Source organism: Sceloporus occidentalis, unplaced genomic scaffold, assembly GCF_023333645.1.
Source record: "Sceloporus occidentalis isolate IW3139 unplaced genomic scaffold, rSceOcc1.0.p SCAF_6, whole genome shotgun sequence".
Classification (NCBI taxonomy): domain Eukaryota; kingdom Metazoa; phylum Chordata; class Lepidosauria; order Squamata; family Phrynosomatidae; genus Sceloporus; species Sceloporus occidentalis.
In genome coordinates, this window is record NW_028316986.1 from 93,115,009 (window position 1) to 93,135,937 (window position 20,929).

The window sequence follows — 20,929 nt, forward strand, 5'->3', positions numbered from 1 at the left end:
GGGATGTTTGACTCTCTTGCAATGGTTGTTGTTAACTTAGCAGTTTTTTAAAGGCAGATAAACCTGCATGGACAGGCTGCAGGTGGTAGGACTATTCAGTGCTCCATCCCAGGACGCTAAGCATCCTGGTTGTTTCCTTTCCCCTCTCCAGTCTTGAGTCCGTCGCCTGAGATGCTGAGCTGGTGAACAAGTCGGTGGCTGATTTGACAAATCTGATATTATCCAACAAAATAGAGAAGAAGCCTCATGCACTTTTTGTGGTGTTTTAGGATTGGGCAGCATGTTTGCATCTGGCTGTCTTGCAAAGACAGTTAGTTATTCCTCTCCACCAAGAATTCACCCTGAAAGGAAGTCAGGGCAGTAGCGATGCAGCGATGATACAAAACTGTGAGCTTGATGTGGGGACCTGCCGGGGAAAACCAAACACTAATAATAATAATAATAATAGGTTTTATTTATATATATATGTAGTTTATTTATATATGTAGTTTTTAATCTTACACTGTTTAATCTTGTTTTAAGGGGGGTATTATGTATATATGGATGTATTTTAACCTGTTGTACGCCGCTTTGATTGCCTGGCAAAAAGCGGGATAGAAATAAAATTTTTATTATTATTATTTATATACCGCCCAATCACTGGGAATCCAAGCAGTTTACAACAGAGGGGATAATAGACTGTTCCCTGCCCTCAGTTTTGCATTCTGATTAGCAACCTATTTTGTTTTTAACTGCACTACATAAAATAGTCTTTTCTCTACATACCTCCCCCCTTAATAAGTCATTGATACATTCAAGCTCCTTTCAAGCTTGTATGTGTCAATGTGACGAACAACTTTTCTATTGTGGCAGGCGCCAATTAATACCTCAGCCACACAGGCTATAATATCCCCTAGGAAATTATGTAACCGAAACCCCTCTTTCAGAGTCTGGCTACACTGAGTCTCTCTTCTCTAGACTCCCAAACCAATACAATACAAGGTGCTGGTAATGACCTATAAAGCCCTAAATGGCTTGGGCCCAGGGTACTTGGAGGACTGCCTATCCCCATTTAATCCGCCCCGCACACTCAGGTCGGCAGGGAAGAACTTGCTGGAGGTCCCAACGGCACGTTATGCGAGGACCTTGCTATGGGCCTTTTCTATCTCGGCCCCTGGAATAATCTCCCAGACAAGCTCCGCTCCACCACATCTTTAGATCTCTTTAAGAAGATTCTTAAGACCTTTTTCTTCTCCCACGCCTTCCCCCCATGAGATGTCATTTTATGTTTTACCCCCTCTGTCGATGACCTCGCAATGTTATGGATTCCCCCCACTCAGCTGACCCTATTGTTGTTATTGTGATTGTTTTTAAATGCTGTTTTAATTGTTTTATCTTGATGTATTTTTTATCTAAATCTGTACATCGCTTTGATCAAAGTTGGAAAAGCGGGATAAAAATAAATGTTTATTATTATTATTATTATTATTATTATTATTATTATTATTGTCCCTCTCTGGACCTATCAGACCCTTTCTTGGTCTATGATCAACACCCCACTCTAACAAAATGCTGTTCCCTCAGGATCTTCTGGAACAGTCCTCTCTTGGACTCTACTGTTCCCCAACTGAACACCAGCTTCCTCTCTTAGGATTCCAAACCCTAACTGACTGAAACCAACTGCCAAGAGGAATCTTCAAACTCCTCAGCCAGCACCTGATTGGCTTAGGGTCTCTGGCTTCTGATTGGCTGGTTTGTGAGTCAGTTCATCACAGTCAATGAGTATCATAATGACCAAAACAATATACAATGTTACCTATTTTTATATTTACCCTTTTATCCTAGAATCAATCATAACAATACATAACATTTTATTTGAACAGGTTATACATTTTTTCATTTGTATTCAAGTACACTCGTGGCAGACAAAAGCGTGTTTGTTTTCCACTCCATAATCTCATTTACACTGTTATCCTTTTTAGGAATCTTTATTGGTTCAGTTCCATAACTGCCGAGGAATCTCTTTTCACCAGCTGATGATCTGCCATCTCATCTGATAAAAAGTCTGTATTTTTTTCTGTCTCACTGGACCAGATTCTTTGAGTGCTTTGCACAGCCTTTAAATCTTCTTTTGTATACTGCAAAATGTCTTTTACCGATGTCATCAGGCTTTCCATATAAGTTCATGATCTCTGGCTCTGTTTCTTTCCATACTGGATCTCTTTTATCTGTCTTTTGGTCATCAAATGAATATGCTTGGATGGGTTATCAGTGGAATACTTATTGGAAGATCGGAACCTGCATATTACCAGGCTAATGGCCAATTTTCTGGTGGAGGCAACAAGATTATGGCTTAAATTTTAATAACAATCCTGAAGTTTTATTGTAAATGTATGTTGTTGTTGTATGCCTAATAAAAGTTGACTGACTGGTCATCACTGGCATTCATGACAGCAAAGTTTATAGATGCTAGCATGTTTTGTATACACATGTCCATTCTTTCAAGTTTCACTTTTTCAAGATTCTTCCAATCCCTTTGAACTAGACCATTCCCTTGGGTTATATCACCCAGTTGCCAAGCCAACTTTGTTTTTCATATTGTTGCCTGTTTATTGGCTCTATGGTAATTCTCTTAACAGTTTCTGATTTTTTATTTGATTTTATTTGTCTTTAGAGTCCAGCATGCTCTGTACTCTGGCAATCTATTTATTTGTATTAATTCTCTGTGTTCATCTGAACTAAATTCTTGAGGTGAGGTTAAGACCCAATAAGCAAGGTTTTGGTGAATGTGAGCTACCAAAGTCAGTTACTCTATCAACTGCCATTTCCATGGTAAATGCAGGTACTGTGCTCTCTCTGTGGCAACATTCTCTCTCTCTACAGGCCTAGCTGACCTTACACAATGGGCTGATCTTTTATTTTTGGCCCCATACAGACAGGCCAAAATAAAGCTGCTTTGGGTCGACCCACTTTGGAGATATGCTGTTTAAGTGATGCATGCTTCTTAAGAGTCCGGAAGCTGCACCAAAGCCTTAGGACTGGATCGTGGCTTTGGGGCGGCTTCCAGACTCTTAGGACTCATGCATCACTTAAACAGCATTCCTCCAGTGACCCGAAGCAGCTTTATTTTGGCCTGTCTGTATGGGGCCAAAAGTATCGATTTTAGGGCAATTATTTCTCAGATGTCCTGAGCTACCACATTCATAACATGTTTTCTGACTTGTTTTTGGGTGACCTTCCTTAGGCCAGCTATATCTCTTATTTGTGTCCAGGTCACACTCTTTTGACCCAGAACTTTTTCTCTCAGCCTCATATGTCTTTTCTTGTTGACAAGGCTTCAACTTTTTGCTGCTACCACTTCATCTTTTGAAGCTTGCCAGTTTTTAGGATTCCTTTTGTCATTCCACTGAGATTTTACCTCAGGTTTTGACTTTTTTTTGCCATCTTCTCTTATTAGCACAAAATCATCCATCATTCTGGCTGCTTCTGCCACCATTTTAGGCTTTTTATCTTGTACCAACCATTTGTATTCTTGAGGGATGACATTATAAAATTCCTCTAAACCTATTAAACTTTGTAATTCTTCTTTTGAAGTTGCTTTAGAGCCATCTATCTAGCTCTAACAGGTAGTCCAACTGACATCCTAGTTGAACATAACTCTCATCTCCCTTTCTTTTTATTCCTCTAAACTCTCTTTGATGATGTTCAGGAGTTAGTCAAAATCATTGTTTTACCATCTCTTTAAACAAATCATATTCTTGTGCCTCATCTGTTCTCATTTCTGCATACATTTCTGTTAATCCTCCACAAATTTGTGATCTTAAGTAACTCATCCTCTGAAGATGCCAGCCACAGATGCTGGCGAAACGTCAGGAAGAAAATCTTCTAGAACATGGCCACATAGCCCGAAAAACCCACAAAAAACCATGGGTGCCACCCATGAAAGCTTAAGACTAAACAGTTGTTTGTTCAGGCACTCGTTACTTCTTAGAGGTTACTTGCTGGCAAATGTTAAACTCACTACAGAGTATTGCTGTTACTAGATTTCAAGGACACTGACACTGTCCTCCTTGCCTACTTTCCAAGCCTACATGCAAATAGTATTGCCACTCAGGCTAACTATAATAACTCCCTCAACTAGAGTCATTAACTGGTTAAAAGTCCCTCACTCTAGACTATAACCAAGTTCCCCTCTGGAACAGGCCCTATCTCTCACTGGAATCCTTCATATCACTGTCCCTCTCGGGACAAAGCAGTTTCTTAACTGGACTTCCAACTGCGAAAACAGAATCTTCAACCTTGACCTGCCAGCATTCCATTGGCTGTCTCTCTCTCTCTCTGGCTCGGGATTGGCTGTTGCTGTTGCTAAGCTAATCCGTCTTTTCTCTACAGTTGGTTAGGTCTATACAAGGCATGACTACAAGTTACAGGGAAGCACCTATTGGCAGGATATATTCCATTTATCCTATTTTACTGTTTTGTAGAAAAGCTTAATATTGTTTTTCTGAATTTCTAGAACTTTAGTTTGAGAAATTTCAGAAAATAGTAGGAAAACTATTAAATAAAAGGAAAGTCATTATTACCATCTTGCAAATAATTGTCCCATCCATTTTTCTGAAGTCATTTTCTCAATTAATTCTGGAAGTGTGTTATCTTACAAAAGAAAGCAAATTCATAAATAAGTTTAATATTTATAATAATATTTATTTACATATACCCCGCTCTTCAGCCAAGGCTATCAGAGCGGCTAAATAAATGAATAATAAATTATTCATTTATTCTAAATAAATAAAATATGTCATTATTTATTTATTTAATGAATAATAATAATAATGAATAATAAATTATTCATTTGTTGTTCTTTTCACCAGCTCTTTGCAACATTTTCCTCCCCCTTTTGATTTTGTATAATATCAAACTCTTGTTAAAAAAATCTAGAATAAATAGCTGGTGTCTTAACTATTATCCTGAGATGTAAATTGTTAAGTTACCAATTTATTTATGATGATCTTGGTTTCCTTTTGGAGCTCTTCGTTTTGTTGTATTTAACACAATACTCCAGAACTGTATCTGTGGGGTTCTTAGCCAGGGATAGCTCCTTGTTCACTGAAAAAAACAACAAGAGTTAATTTGCAGCAGCGGAGACTAGCAAGATGAAATCCAGTGGGAAAAGTTCAGCTGAAGAATAATAGCTCCCCTTGCGTTTATTTGTTTTTTTAACTAAAAAGCATGCTGGGGGTGAAACCTTCAGCAACCGCTATAGATAAGTTATACTTCATATCATTTCATGATGAGGTATTCAGTGGGTTGTGATAGTTCTTAAACTACATCTAACAAGTCTCAGATCTGTTAACAGTTGTAAATAATAATAATAAATAATAATAAAACTTTTTATTTATATCCTGCTTTTTGTAGAAACAAAGCAACAAACAACATATAAAATCATACAATGATATATACAATATCCCCTCCCCCTGTTAAAAAAGAATTAAACAAATTGAGATTAAAATTACATAGATAATCTTAAAATCTAATAATCGTGGGCAGAGTCATGGCATAGACCAAAACTGTCCATGGTGTATGGGAGTGATTCTTATGTGGTAAAATGATAAGGTGGGCCCACATGTTCTGGACACAGACCACACATATATGGGTCATATATTAAGTTTAAGAGAAACTTAAAATGGAGAAGAGTATTTCAAAATAAGGAAGGAAAAAAGGTCATTTGAGGTGTTCAGAGCTTGTGGCCCTTTAGATCAGGAATTCCCAGCCTATAAACTAAATTGTCCTGATAGCTGATCCTAAGGGCCTTAGGATCTTGCCCCCTTGCAATTATGTGTGAGGTACATATGTGAAGTTTTTACACTTGGATGTTCAAAAGCAATTTAGCCTATGTAGGGAAGGCAAGGAAGGAAGGATAGAAACCAGGCACACTCAGCTGCTACCTTAGAAACTTTATTTCTCCCTCATCTTTCTCCGTAGGGGGGAGGAGTACGAGGGACAAAGCTGGGGTTGCAACCACCACCTGATACTTCAACCAGGAACTGGATAATGTTGAGTGTGTGCCCCTGCCCCCTGATGCCATTCAACCCATAGAGTTGTCTTGGAGCAATTCTCCTCCCACCCCCCAAAATGATTTCATGTGGTCCTTTTTCCTTTGGTCCTTTTCTCACTGAGCAGATAATATTAAATGGATGGTTTGGAAAATAGCCCCCTGCCAGACAGTGGACTGCAATTCTCATTACCCACAGCCACCATGGCCAGTGATCAATAATAAAGTTGTAATCGTCATCTAGAGAACGACGTGGGTTATTAAGAAACTGAATCAATAGCATGTGTAATTACTGCGTTTGACTATTTCCTTTGGTCCTTTTCTCACCGAGCAGATAATATTAAATGGATGGTTTGGGAAATACAAGAATGAAATTTGACAAGAATTCAACAACTTCTCATGTTGATTTAGGAACATTTTCCGAAGAAAAATAAAATCCATCCCAACAAGCTGAATCACGTTAGGGAAGTAAATCTGGGATGCATAGAAAACTGGAAATGTTTAGCCTGTTATAAAAACAAGGCTAAATTTACCCAAAAGGGAAGGGGCATTTCTTGCTTGCAAATCAAACCCAAATGGTTCTATTTTGTTTTTCGAAATAGAAGGAAACTCATGCTGTAGCATCTTGTCCACCACTGCTTCTTCAATAGAAACAGGTCAGTAGTATATGAGATACATTATCAATAACAAATGTATTTGCTTGGCTCTGCCAAGGGGAAGTGTGTTTACGATAGTAGCTGTTACTAGTGAGCCGTTGGGGAATTAAAAGAGTTGTTTCAAAAGAAATGGGAGAAGCTTGAATTAATCTACTTGTCCTAATTGTTGTAGAGATTAAATTCGGAGTGTGTTTTATTATTAGTTCTTCCTACCTGCCCACCTTTTAGTCCCTCCTGTGGTAGTTGACTCACCTTCTTTCAGCTTGATCCTAAGATAAACAATGAGCAGCAGCAGAAGCAAAGTTACTGGCAAGAAAATTCCAGTGAAAAGGAACCATCCAGGCAGCTCTCTCACGAACACTGCCAGAGAATATCCCATGGCCTGACAAGCCAGAAGCAATCTTTGCGCTGGCCTCTAAAATTCTAGTGCCTTTGTACTTCTGTTTTCTTTATACTACTTCTGCATGGCCTTTGCTCAGCCGATATTAACTTCTTTTTCTTTTGGACTTTGCTTTGTTTGTACAAGTCTGTGATTTCTAATAACAGGGCCAACGGATTACAGAGTTACTCAGTTGCAGAAGTTTAAAGGGCATATAAGAATTACCCAGACTAATATAGGCTTTAGCTTTTTGTGATAAAGAGTGTTTTCTTCTCCCCATTCAACTATTAATTTGAAACTTTTGTACACTGCCTTTTTTCTATTATAATCAGGGAGATGACCAACATAAGAAAGGAAATGCATAATCCTTTGCTGTTTCACACTTGTATTTTGTTAACACTGATACTTGCTGAAATCTAAAGTGGTTCAGTGATCAGGAAAAAAGAAGTGTGTGTCTGCACCTTCCAGGGTTTTGGAAAATGTCATACAACACATGTGAAATGTAGTGCTCCCATAATCCAATCCTAAAAACTGAATCACACAATACAATAAGATACATAATACATAGTTTAGGATCTGTTTACTCTCAAGGAGGGCACCACCCTGACCCAGAACCACCATACATGAGTAGAGGAGGTTTAAACCAGTGATGGGAAATATGCAGCCCCCAGGTTTTGATGGACTGCAATGAACATTACCTGTCACCATTGGCTGTGTCATCTAGAGCTGATGAGAATTGCAGTCCATCAATATCTGGAGAGTGATGCATTCCCCATTGCTGTTTTAAACCTCTTCTTACCCTCCCACTTTCAGCTATTTTTGCAAAAGCATCATCACTCCCCAGAAAGATCTTAGAAAAATAGAAAAGTCCATTTGTACCAACATGTAATTCATTCATGTTCAACATTTTACCCTCTTCTATGCTGCTCTTACATTTGCCTCACAATTTGAGCCGTCACTCTCACTTTGGATTGTATAAGGTCCTTGGAGCAAGAACCTTGTCTTTTGAACTGAAGCAACTGCCTTTACCCCTATCAGTATTGGAAGGACCATTGCCTCCTTGTGTGAGACTACCTATTTGCTATGATCTTCAATAGAGACTTGAATGTTCCAACATCACAGTAGTGTTCATATATTTAGATGGGACCGAGGAGAGGGCTATGCCCACTTTTCTAATTCTCACACAGGAGGTTTGCTTTGCCCCTTAATAGGAGCTTTGAAGTCTCTTTCAGCTTGTTGCCTCTGGTTCTGTAACATTAATTCAGTATGGTAAAGACTTAATATGAGATTGTTTACATAGAATGCTTGTGTTCTATGAATAAGATGCGGTTTACTCCTTCCCTTATTTACATTGATAAGCACTTTTTCACACAGCACAAACTAGAATTTTCTACCACAGTATAATGTGATCACCATTAACTTGGACAGGATTAAAAGAGGATTAGACAAGTTAATGAGAAATAGTTACTAGTTGTGATGGTGGTCCATATTGATTAGTCACAGAGTGTTGTATTAAATAGATCTTTGGTCTGACCCATCATGGTAGTTCTTATGTTGGTACAGCAACATAAATAAAGGAGTATATTATTACACTCATCTCTTGCTAGTGTTTGGCCACTAGGACAACAGAAGACTGGATTAGATTAATCTTGGGCCTCTGTAGGTGGTAAATTACAACCGTATTTCTTTGTCTCTGTTGGTCACATCCTAAATAGTTTTCTGGCCTTGTGTCTTCTCCCATCAACTCTGTAATCCTCCAATGCATTTGCAAATTATTTCTGAGGATTAAAATGTTGATGGCTTAAAATACTGGCAACAGAATACATGAAGCTGGAAAATGATTTTTGTTATCAAAGCATAATAAACCTCCTGCTGATTGTGAACAGGAAAGTCTAAACTGTGGATGTTTTGGGAAAGTTAGAAGAAAGCACTTTCTTTTTGTCTTTTTGTGGCATTTTACTTGGGTAAGTCACCCACTCTGAGCTTCAGAGAAAGGCAAAAGTAAACACCCTCTGAACAAATCTTTCCAAGAAAATCCTGTGATAGGTTCACCTTTGGGTTGCCATAAATCAGAAATAACTTGAAGGCATACAGCAACAACAGAAGACATTTTGGCTATCTTTGTGAGAGGCAGGAGGGTAAGTATATTTTCAAAAAGCCACAGTTCAACCATGGAGCATAAGAAATCAAATGTCCACTGGGAATACCTGTGAACATATTTGGGGTGCATTGTTCTATCCTCTTTGCAGATTTCAACTGTGATAATCCTTTTTAAGGAAATGAACCACTGCACAGCAGAAGATCCTCCCAATGGTTTAGAAAATGTTAGTTTGTTCAATGCCTGAGAACAGTAACTTGATGTCTCATGGTTTGGCAAGCCACCAGATGGTAACAAGTAAGCAAAGCTGATAACCTTCCTAAATAACGGTACGGCTGTGCTCAATCCAGAAGAACTCTTTCTTTAATATTTATTTGTTGCCTTATACAGTGTGCCCTTGCCTTACACGAGGGACCTGTTCCGGACCACCCCCACCCCGTGTAAAACAAATGCTGTGTATGCTCGAGCCCCGTTGAAAACAATGGGGCTCATGCATGCAGCGTGCATGCACGCCATTTCCTCATCCATTGCACAGCTTTCAGCATAAGCTGAAAGTCACGTATAGCACGTCTGCATATAATGCTGTCACCCTGTATCTTCGCTAAAGTCCAATATTTCAACTTTCTTGTCCTAGATCAGAGAAATGTCTCATCAAGGGAATTTCCATTCTGCCAGTACTAACTCTGTGTTTGTGTTTATAGCCTCTTAAATTCCTTGTGGTAATTTCAACCGAAAACAGCAACAGCATTGAACAGCATGGACTATTCTTTTAATACAATAATTAAAACAGAAAATTCTTAAAGTGGTTTTGGATTTAATAGAGCTTCAGCTAGGGAAAAATAAAAGCATTTCAGTCCAGAAGTGTGTGAAGTGATCTATTTTTGGCTTCGTAGGGTTCAGCCAGAGTAAACAAGAAAGAGTGATGCCAGGTGTTGGGAAAGTATTTGGATAATAATCAAAATATAACACCCAATTAGTATGACAAGCCAGGATGTGAGACAGATCCAAATGACAGATGAACTGACATTCTGCATTGCCTAGTGCTGTGAGGCAGTCATATGCTACAGAACTGAGATTCTTCCTGTTTTTCACAAGTGAATTCTACAGATGCATATACAAAACTGCACATTCTATATCTAAGGGATCTTTGAACCTTGGCAGTTGCACATCCAAGCAGATAGATCCCAGAAACTGACACTAGTTCCATTTCTGAGGGGAATTTTGTTTAACATGCACAAATCATGAATATACACAATAGACACTGTCTGGGAAATAGTTTTTAAGACTATGAACTCTAGGAATAAATTAGGTCACATGAAATGAACAGCATGGCACATGTAAGACAGACAAAGCAGTTGTTAACAATTCTGAATTTGAAAATTTGGTGAGATGTGGACCGCTGAGTTCTCCTGGGGACTGATATAAACCCCCACTACATTTCCACCCCAACATGGTGGTCAGATATACTATCCACCATGTTGAAGGTGGGAAAGTAGTAGATTTAAGAGGTCACATCAGTCCTCAGGAGACTCAGCGGTCCACACCCCACCAAAATTTCAAATTTTTGTTTGTGTCCAAATGCCCTCAATGGGATGTGGGGGCAATTTTGCCATGTTTGTGGCCCTCTCAAGTTGGTTTAGAAACCTTTTTAACAACAGGAAGTGACCCAGTTGTCAACTTCATGGTGAACAAAGTGCTGCTCTCCAGCTTTTGCTAAACTGCAACTCCCATTATCCTCCAGACAGCATAGAAGAGATGGTGAAGAACACTGGAAGCTGTAGTTTGCCAGCATCTGAAGGGGCACCTTATGTAAAGACTCAAATCTTGAAAAATGAAATCTACTTTTGGAAAGCAATAGTTGACAACCTGGATAGAAAGTCTGACTCCCCTCCACCAAATAAATGTTCTAAATACATTATTAATTTTCTGAAAATATGTTTGGGCCTTATGAGTTTAGCAGAGCTCTAAGATCATCTGGAGAGGCCCTTTTCTATGTCCTAGCACCTTCTCAGGCTCATTTGGTGAGAACAAGGAAACGTGTCTTCTCCTGCACTTTGGGATTCCCTCCTTAGAGAGGCCAGGATGGCCCTATCCCTACTTTCAACAGCAGGTAAAAACATTTTTGTGCCATCAGGCTTTTTCAAACTGATGAGGGCTGGGTGCTGCATGACTCGGATTTTAAGGTCTGTATAAAGTTTTTAATACACTTTAATATTTTAAATGTTTAATTTAAAACTATAAATCATTATTTTTTAAACTTTATATTTTTAAAACTTTTGTATTGTTTTTGAATTTATTGTCAGCTCCCTTGAGTCCCTATATTGGGAGAATGGCAGGATATAAATAAACATAAACACAAACATAATAATAATATAATAATAATAGCACATAAAGTGGTATGAACTTATAATATGCATGTCAAAACATCCTTTCCCCCCAAATGCTTAAGTAATGCATTCCCATCTGTCCAAATGTAGATATTTCTCTGGGGAATGAACTGTTAGCAATGAGCAACTTCCAATACTACCTACAAACATGATAGACTAATTCAGCTTGGTCATTTGAGTAATATCTTGAGAGACCAAAATATCTAATAGCTTCTGGGCACCAATTAAATTGTCAATTGGCAAACTATCTAGGTGAGATGATAATCCCAAAAAGCATAATGTTGGATTAAGACCAGTTAACTGTATAGCAGGCAGGCTTCTTTAAACAATTCATTTTATCAACTCTGGTATAGAGCATTCATGTTAGTAATAATAATAAAAAAGGTCATCAGCATAAAAACCATCTTAATTGTACTTATAAAAACCCATTAATTTCTCTGTTTTGCTTAACTACAAACACAAAAGGCTCTGGGCATAAATTAAAGATCCTCACCATAGCTCTCTCCAGACAAAACAAAGCAAAAGCCAGAAGACAAATTCCATTTGTAATCAGTCTTGGCCTAGAAAGAAAGGGAAGAAGATGGTGAGTAACTGAAGTTCAGAAGTTCAGTTTCAAAACTTGCCTATGTAAAGACAGAGAGCCACTCATTTCTCTTCCTCCTAATTTAGCAAAGGAGTTGGCAGTGGTTGAGAGAAATGATCGTGTTCACCTCTCTGTGAGATAATTTTAAAAGCTGGATGTTCTTAGTATTGAATTAAGGTTTAGGACAGGTATTCTTTGGAATTGATCTGTTGCTATTGTGTCTAGAAGTGGACACTTGTGTCTCCATGTCTCTAGGGAGAGATGTACATGAGTATTCTTCATGGCCAGTTTTGTATCTTACAGGTAAAATATTGCGCATATACAGGTAAAGGTAAAAGTAGTACCAAAATAATAATGCCATACCAATAAACAAAGAACAATGGAAAACAAATTAAATATACCGTATATTATATAGTGAAAGCCTATGGCTGCCAAAAACAGTTGTCTTTACATAGAGAGCTGGCAGGATGTGGTATGGTTGATAGATCTTGATTGGCTGGTTCTGTGCAAATACAACAGAGCTGTGAGAAGGTGTAGAGAAGACACTTGTGTTCACCAACCATTGGAGGGAAGCCAGAGCTGACTCCAAAGTTGACCTTAATGTCCATGTCGTTTTGTGCATTCAAGGCATTTTTGACTTATGGTGATCCTAAAGCTAACCTATCATGGGGTTTTCTAGGGTTAAGAGTGCATGACTCACCCAAGGTCATTCAATCGGATTCCATGACAGGGTGAGGAATTGAACCTTGGCCTCCAGAGCCATAGTCTAATGCTCAAACCACTACACCATCCTGGCTCTTTTAATGTCCAAACAGAACCTTAAAGATAATGGCCAAGATCATCCTGTAACTTTATGATGTCACAGCTATGACCCTGACAGGACATATGACCCTTCTAGTGAATTGCAGCATTGCATATCAGACCTTCAAGGTGTCCTGTTGTACCAGGGGAGTTCCTGTTGTGCAAGAAGTCCCATAGCACTCTGATACCCATTGAACAATGGCACCCATGGCACAATGACCATGCTGTTGGCTCCATTTTTGCAATAGCCCTGCAGAGATAGCTATATGTCTGATCCCCTCCTGAGAATGCAAGCACTGTGCAACATCAGAATTCACCTTTACATGACTGTAAATAAGTTTATAATGACATAAATACATAAATGCCAGCCAGTATGTAGTGTGATGCCAAAGGTGGACAAAGTGCAACCCTGCAAGATGTGTGTGGCAAATGTCTCAAAAGCCTGCCCAGAATACACACACCAATTTGGGGGGGGGGGGTGGATTTTTTTTTAAAAAAACAACATATTGGAAAATGTTATTTAAAAATATAAAATGCCTTTTTAAACAAAACTATTTTCATTTGATTTACAATGACTAGAATCCTCTATTGCGGGTATGAACATGTAACCTGGAGTTAAGCACTCATGATTGTTACATATTCATACTTCCTACATAACCCCTAGTATGTAACGACTGTAAAAGTCCTTTGAGCTCCACTTACCAGGAAGCTGCCACTGCAAGCAAGAGAGGTTTGTTCCCTTGTTAATCTGGAAGCAATTGGCCACTGTTTCCACCCCTCTTCGCGTGAGTGATCTCTGGCATGAAGAGGAATTACAAGAGGGGTCCTGCTTCTGCCTGTCCAGCAGAGAGAGGAGGTCAAAATGGCAGTCAGCTAACAACAGGAGAATGGACCCTTGTTTATTGCATTAGAACCAGATGTCCTCCTTTTCCCAGGCATGTCCTACATTTCAGCCTTCTATCCAGGATTCCAAAATGTCCTCCATTCTGAGCATGTTTGGCAACTACAGCTGATTATGTCCTTGTGTCATCTGGTGGCTCAGTAGGCAAGCGAGAGGTAGCTCAACAGATTTATTATTGTTGTCACCACTGCTGCTGCCAAGCAAGCCCAAATCAAGGTTTATTATAGGCTGTAACTGGCACATGAACCCCATTAAAGGAAAACACAAATGCATGCGGGGAGCACTATGAAAAAATGGCTTGCACTAAGAACAGGTTGGCTGGGTGACAGAAGGGAAGGAACGTGGGCACAGAGAGGGGATTGTCACTATGGGAGACAGACAAGGTTGCAGTTTTCTCTGTTTCAGGAGCTCAGGCAAAGAGGAGGAGTAGGAGAGGAAGAAGGAGCCTGGGAAGATTTGAGGTGCAGAAGGAGTGGAAAACAGGGATGGGGAAGGGTGATTTTAACAAAGATAAATTCATCAGAAAAATATGGTTGAGTACATTTTTAAAAAAACAGTATATACAATGTAGTTGTACTGTAAATATGAAATGAATTTGTATTAGTGTCTTACCTTTTATTTTGTAATATTCTACATTTTTCTTAAATATCCTACATTTTTTGAAGCCTTGTCCTTTTTTGCAGTTATGACATTTGGTCACATTGACTGTAGTGGTTGCTTCTCAAGAAGTGGGGATCGGGGCAGGATTCACTGTATAGCACACTAACTACAGTGCTTATGCATATGTAACTTCCATACAAGATTCCAGCTGATATTAATAAACTGTTTGCTTTCTGGTTTTAAAAAGGCTTCCCCAAAGCCAAACATAATCAAGAGAAGAGATGGGAAGGTCGGGGGGAAAAAACGGGGAAATTTAGGGGGGCAAAGTGTTTTTTCCCCGGGGGGGTCCTGAAGACTCCCCCCCCCATCCGAAAAAACTGGAAAAATTGAAAAAAGGAAGAAAATAGATTATGGAATGTTTTATTTTAGCATGATGAATAAAACCTTTGTGACAAGATGTTCATATATTCTCCAAATAATTTCTAAAAGTATGTACAGTATCAGATTATTTTAATTTCTGTGCACTGAATGAGTGCAGGCAGGTCCTAAATTACAAAGGAGTTTATCAGACAAGGGAAATTGGAAATACAGTGGTGCCTCGGGTTACGAAATTAATTCGTTCCGCTGTCAATTTCGTAACCCGAAAGGCTTTCGCAAGCCGAATCCCCATAGGCGCTAATGGGGAAAAGCCGCGATTTGGTGTAAAATAGCGCCGAAAAGCACCAAAAGTTTTTTCGTAACCCGAAAAAACTTTCTTAACCCGAAACAGTTTTTTTAAATTAGTTTTTTTCGTATCCTGAAAATTTCGTAAGCTGGGTAATTCGTATCCCGAGGTACCACTGTATAATCCAATGGCAATCTGAACGCAATCACGGGGTTTCACATTATTGCGTGAGAGGTGATCACACGCAATTTCAGGCAATGGAAGCGAATTTCGGGCAATGGGAAGTCAGTCCGAATGCAATTCAAATTCACGTAAATTCAATGAACTAGCGAATTCATGTGAATGTGTTCTGGCCCCACTTTCTTTTCATTCGAAATTAAGAGAAATTCTTCCTGTGTGATAATGTCCAAACTGAACTTTCCAATGCAAGAACAAGAGCATTTCTTCCTTTAGATGGAAACAGTCACACTAAATCAAGAAATAAACTGGCAGGTAAAAGGGTAGATCAGCTTGTTTCAATCCGGGCTAACCTTTCTTTTTTAGAAGTCCATGGTAACTGTGATAATGACAAACATCACAAGGCAGAAGCAGAGACTGGAACTGATATCGATAACAGGACTGCATCCACACTGTAGAAATAATGCAGTTTGAAACCACTTTAACCACCATGGCTTAGTGCCATGGAATTCTGGGAACTGTAGTTTTATGAGACATTTAGCCTTCTGTGTCAGAGAATTCTGGTGCCACAACAAACTACAGTTCCCGTAATTCTCTAGCATTGAACCATGACAGTGAAAGTGGTGTCAAACTGGAGTATTTCTGCAGTGCAGATACAACCCAGAGCTCGGAAAATGAGTCTGATTAAATTTCATGCCTGTTCATCAAATCTTAGTCCCTCCTCCTTTTCTCACCTCAATTCCTTTTATGGGAATGGGTGCTTTATGTCTGTCTGATACAGTGGAGAGGAAATTAATAATTTTCTTTTTTACTTTTTTTTTTTTTTTTTTACAAAAATTCGCCTGCTCCACATAAAATAGCAAAACCAAAGTTCAGGAGATTATTACTCCATTTGTTACAAATACTTTTTTAAAAAAAAGTAAATTACATTTGTAATAATTGTTTGAATACACTGTATTTTAATATACCAATTGTGATAATTTTATACCTAATCAAATTGTACATAATCATATTTTCTATTCCTAAAGTAACAGAGTGACTTTTAATCCGTAAAAAGTGCTGTTATATTTTTTCATTTTTTCTAAAAAAATTCCTTTAAAAAAAAACAGGGGGAAAAACATTTTTTCCATGGCTTCAAAATTTCCGGAAATTTTACATCTGTAATCAGGAGCTCCCAAAACACAGAATGCAAGGGGGTCGATTTGGGTAACTTTTAAAAAATGAAAATTATTTGGGGTGGGTAGTAATATGCAGGAGTGGAACTCTCCATGGTGAATGGAGAGATAATGTAGCACACGCATGCACACACACACCAATCCCTGGCAGTTTCTTACCTTCTCCTATAGTCATTTCAAGAACAAAATCAGCATTTTGGATTGAGTGTTTTAGACACCTGCATTTTGGACTGAGAAAGCTCAAGATAGTCTTCTGATGCAGATCCATGTAGCAAAGCATGCCTGAAAGGAAACCAATCCTCAACTTTACCAGGCAAGGCTACAGCTGGCAAAATCAAATGAAGCTGATGAAAGGACATGTATAACATAATGTGTATACTTCCTATTGTGTGGATTGCACTGACTATGCTCACCCTTCAATTCTCCTGGTGCCTAATGCAGATTATCAGGGAATCAGAAAAGACGCAAAACGTCTACTGAACCTTTTGGAACACTAAAGAAGCTTTCCTGAAGGACTATTTCTTTTATCTTCACAGGAGGCTGCTTCGGCTGTAATGTGCCTTGTGTCACTTAAATGAGTCCTTCTGCTTGGAAGGCATGTTTGCAATGGGTCATTTTCTATCCACATGTTACAGAACTTCCTGCACAGCTAATAAGCAATGATTTCCAACAGGGAATTATGTGGAGTGCCCACGTAGCTTAAGAATGTAACTCCGAGGTACACTTCCAAAATCTGTGGATTTCATCTGGATTGGGGGGAAAACATGCTCAGAAAATGCTTTTTCTTTTGGAGCCCTTTAGTGGTGCTCCAGAATTTTCCACTTCATGCTATCCTAGTAATGTGAACCACTCATCACATGTGGAAAATTTTAGAGTACTATTAAAGGACTACCAAAGGCATGACTACATGGGCCATTTAAACCAGTTTCCCCTGCCCTCACTGTCACCTGTATACACAATGCATGGCCAAAGCCCCAATACAATTCAGGCTTTCTTTGTGAGAGAAGGCCCATTCTGTGCCAAATCCACCCTATCCTGGCCTAAATCAGAGTTTAAAAACACTTTTTCTCTGAGTTTTGCAGGGAAAATCTGGAGCACTCTGTAGCAATGCTGAGCAGCTGTTTGCACACACATCCTGTGCCACCCAGTACTGCCACCGCTAGCTCAACTAGCCACAGCTAGCTCAACACACGCCCCTTAAGGACACAATGAGGCACCCAGCCCTGTGACAGTCACTGGCTGCTTCATCTCTAACCTCAGAGGGAGTGACTTGTGCCAGGAGATGTGGTGCCAGGTGGTACAGTGGGGCACCTGCATAGATAGCTGCCTGGTGTCACTTTGGAGTGAAGAGGTAATGGGGAAAACAGGGCAACTTTAAGGCCAGAATACTCTAGGAGCAGCCAAGAGTATTCTGGTTAGTATAGAGAAGTTCCAGTTGTCACTTAAATGTAACAAATTAATGATAATTTGGAAATATTTTGGACAATTTTCACTGTACAAACAGCATTAAAAATACAATGACAGCGGTTAGAAACAGTTAAGCAGTCTTATTAAAAACAGCACTAAGGTAGAACACTTCAAAATAAACCGTAACAGTGAGAATAAAAGCATAGCACAACACACACAAACACATAATTGTTGTCTATTAATATGCAGAGTTCCATATTTATCTCTGATCATGCTGTGACCACAACTCCCAAGTCATCCTTTCTGTAATTGCCAAGCAATGGGAGATCACCATTGGCATATGTTTGCCAACTTGGCTCATATCTTGTAGTCAGCTACAGTGAGTTAAATCCTTTTTGTCACTTATCCACTGCAGGTGTAATGTGACGTGAAATAAAAATGGTATTTGGCATTTATTATTACCTGCCATCCATTCCTTGTGGATGCTAATTTAATTTTCTGCTATTTCACCCCTCCACTACAGTTGAGCATCCTAATGAGATTCAGCTATCTATCTGCTCACTGTCATTCTTACCCTGTCAAGTAACTTGCACTTTGAGCTTCATGCTGTCCTTGTTAAAGGGACCTTATCCACAATTCTCCACAGTAACCTTGACATTAATGAATGCCAAACTTGGCCTGGATTTTCCCAGTAGTCTGTCAGGCTTTATGGATTTACACCGAGAAGAATTTCAAATTCTGTCAGAAGAATATTGCACCCCATAATGATGGGTCAAAGTTTTCAAACATGAGGATGGATCAATACTTAAGCGTGGGCCAAAGGGCATATAGAGGCATCGTTTCCTGCTCCTTCCTCACCATGGCAGCCCCTCCAGCCCCCTGAAAAAGCTACAAGAAATTCAGAGGACTCTGTAGTGGTTTGGGGTGCAACTGAGAGGAACCCTGAAAATAGGGTGGAGGGATCTTCAGTCAGTGGACCAAATAAGTAGTAAATAATGCCAGGTCAGTGAACAGAAAACAACTGCTATTGAGGACTTGATTCTGGATGAGCATGCTGACCTGGCCTTTATCACAGAGACCTGTCTGCATTAGGGAGGGGATTAATCTCTCTCAGCATTGCTCACCAGGATTCTCTCTGCAGCAGCAAATGCAATCTGAGGGATGGTGAGGCAAAGCTGTAGTGGTCTATCATGATTCCACTCTCTGACCAGGTGCCTCATCCCACAATCTACAGGGCTTGAGTTTGTGTATAAAGCTGAGTGGCCAGAACAGATTATGGCTTCTGTTGGTGTATTACCCACTCTGCTGCTCAACATTCTCCCTTCCTGAGCTGGCTTGGAGGGTCTTGCAATTGAAGTTGGAGTTCCCGCCGCTTGTGATGCTTCAACATCCATGCTGAAACTACCCTTTCAAGATTTGCTCAGGACATCATGTCCACCATGACAAAAGTGGGTCTGTTCCAAGTGGTATCTGGACATACTCATGCTGCTGGGCACACTCTGGACCTTGTCTTCTGTGCTGGGTGAGATGAAGATGATCTTGGAGTGGAGGTACTTTTTATAGTTTCCTTGTTATGGACAGACCACTACCTGGTCAGGTTTAGGCTCACTGGGACTCAGAGCCTCTGTGGGGATGGGAGACCAAATTCCACCCAGCTTGGCCAACCATCAGGAAATCTGAGAGTTGAGGTTTGCTGAGAGAGTGTGACTTGCCCAAGGTCACCCAGTGAGTTTTCAGTTCAGTTACCTCACAATACCTAATTGGGATTTTTATTTCTTATTACATATTGTTGCAATAGCAAACCTCCTCTGAGCAAATCTTGCCAAGAAACCCCATGACAGAGTCACCTTAGAGTCACAGGTCAGAAATGACTTGAAAGACAGAACAACAACAACAAATCTTCCCAAACTCCATTTTGGGGGAAGGTTCTCGTGCATATGGTAGCCTCCTAGCTCCAGAGGTTTCTGGATGAGACTGTCTATTTGGATACATTTCAATCTGGCTTCAGGCCTGGTTATGGAGCAGAGACATTTTGGTCACCTTGGAGAATGACCTACAACAGGAACTAAACAGGTCTGAGGGAGTCACACTCCCCCTGGAGATTCATATCTGCACTTTGGGTATACTGGATTCAGCTCTGACATCAGTTTCTGTGGTGACTGGGAGTGTGTTTACACAGTTAAAGCTAGTGTGCCAGTTGTGTCTGTTCCTTGGGACTTCTGACTTGGCCACAGTGACACATGCCTTAGTTATGGGGCTGCCTTTGAAGAGTGTTTGGAAACTTCAGCTGCTCCAAAGAGCTTCAGTCAGATTACGAAGAAGTGCTGTTTGGAGGGCACACAGACCTCCCTTGTCGGAACACGGCTGCTGATCTATTTACAGGCACAATTCAAAGTGCTGGTTTTGGCTTATAAAGCCCTATACGGCTCAGACTCAGGCTATTTGGAGGACTGTATCTTCCCATATAAGCCTGCTGGAGCTCTATGATATCATCAGGGGAGGCACTTCTCTTTATCCCACCGCATTCACAGGCACAACTGGTGGGAACATGGAATAAGGCCTTCTATGGGGCTGCTCCGGCACTTTAGAATTCCCTAACTAGGACAAGTTAGAATGAATACAGCTTTGTTTTCCTTTCAGTGACAGGTTAAGACCTTTCTTTCCCAACAAGCAACAGGTAAGGGGTTTTTTGCAATGTGTGCACAGGTGGCCAAATCACAACACATAGTGAAGCAGCTGTTTCAGGGAGACAATTTTTGCATCATGAAAGAGCAGTGAATTGTTATGTTATCTGATCTATTTGATTCATTATGATTGTATTCTTACTCTCAGGAAGGGCAGGAGGCCTTTGTGAGATTCCCCCCTCCCCCGCCTCAGGTGCCAAAATAACTTGAGTGGCTAAGGGATTATGCATGTGGACTGGTGCTTATCTGCCTTGGACAGCACATTTTGTAGGCTAGCCGACTTATTGTATTTAGGTTTCTCAATTAATTGTCCTGTTCCAGTTCCACAGTAGTGCCCCACCCATGAGTTGTTAGTTTGCAAATGTGTCTTGATGGATTTCCCACCA

At 39.9% G+C, this 20,929-nt stretch overlaps 1 long non-coding RNA gene across 1 annotated transcript; it reads right to left on the minus strand.

Moving 5' to 3' along the window:
* Positions 1–1,461: 1,461 nt before the first annotated feature.
* Positions 1,462–7,149, minus strand: LOC149311115 (uncharacterized). The gene is made up of 4 exons (XR_016281755.1): positions 6,940–7,149; positions 4,971–5,085; positions 4,563–4,632; positions 1,462–2,307 (listed from the first exon to the last, which is right to left on the minus strand). It is a non-coding gene; the product is annotated as an uncharacterized LOC149311115 (long non-coding RNA).
* Between the last annotated feature and the right edge of the window lie 13,780 nt (positions 7,150–20,929).